Genomic DNA, 1376 nt, shown 5'->3' with positions numbered 1-1376 from the left:
GGCTAACCATGATTAGTTTATACACTCTGCAGAGGTTTGCGCACTTTTCCCCAGAAAACTCGATCGCCTCCGTTGGATTTCTCGCACTGCATGATGTTTGAGAAATGGATGACCGAGACACAGTCTTTCAGAAACATTAACTCTCTACTCCGGGTAGACCATACCAAATCTACAAACCCACTACCTGCTGATCTACCTCTTCAAGAGCTTCATGTAACTTACTCAACTATGCTAGAGCTCATAATAGCTTGTGGCTGCACACGGAAGTTTCTAGCATGAATCATCTTAGTTCCCTTTGAGCTTGGATGGCGGTCCATAGGAAGATCACACGGGTACTCCGGGATTTCCAAAAAATACAGGCAACACTAGGTACTCCAGGTGCCTCAATCCACCCAGATGTATATTTAAGTTGCCACCTTAAGTTGAACCATTAATTAACATTCTCACATCTGTCATGGATTTCACTCACCCAAACCACGTCTACGAGCATAGCATAGCAATATAAGCAACGCGTAGAAGTAACTTCCAAAGGTTTGAATGTAACAGGGTAATAGGTTCTACCTCATCAACTACTTCCCAACCCATATGTTAATGACATCCTAACCATGCAATGTTTGAGGATTGGAACTAATGCATAAAAACTGGGTGGTAAAGGGATATGATCAAAGTGTTACTTGCCTTGCTGACGATCCGCGAAACCTAGAGACTCCAAATAACGCGCTTCGCACTCCGGGAATTCTATCGCAAGCAAAAATAACATACATAAGCAACAATCAAAGGAGCATAGGTAAAACTCAAATAAGAAGATCTAACCGGAAAGTTCAACTTAAGAACTCTGGTTTGCAAGAAGAATCAAACCAAACGGAGCAACAAAACTCAAACGGCGAAGGAAACAAGATCCGTTTACTAATCTGAACTAGGGTCAAATTTTACAGTACCAAAATCTTGTTCAGGTTGGTTAAGCGGAAAGAGGGTCTCTAGACGAAGATCCAGGCGCTTGAATCGCCTGATTCCGACTAACGAGCGAAAAGATAAACAGAAACGAAAATCGGATCAGAAATCACGATCGAGAATAATCGCGGAAAAATCCGATAAAAAGAAAATTGACGAACAGACTAACGAACGAGCGTTCATTAGCTATAACTAACGGGCGAAAACTGTTCATTAACACGAACGTACGGATGAATGTCCGCTAATTAGAAGAACCTGGAAAAACCGGTGAACCGATCTAAAAAAAGAACGAACTAGGGTTTTCTTAAAAAACCGGACGGTTTAAAAAAAACCGGCGGCGATGGATCAGCGCGGTACCTCTGGCGAGGCGGGATTGGGGCGGCGGCTTCGCGGGGCGGCAGGGCTCGGCGACGGCGCGTTGCGGC

Source organism: Triticum dicoccoides, chromosome 1A (assembly GCF_002162155.2).
Source record: "Triticum dicoccoides isolate Atlit2015 ecotype Zavitan chromosome 1A, WEW_v2.0, whole genome shotgun sequence".
Classification (NCBI taxonomy): Eukaryota; Viridiplantae; Streptophyta; class Magnoliopsida; order Poales; family Poaceae; genus Triticum; species Triticum dicoccoides.
This window is presented reverse-complemented; position numbering follows the sequence as displayed.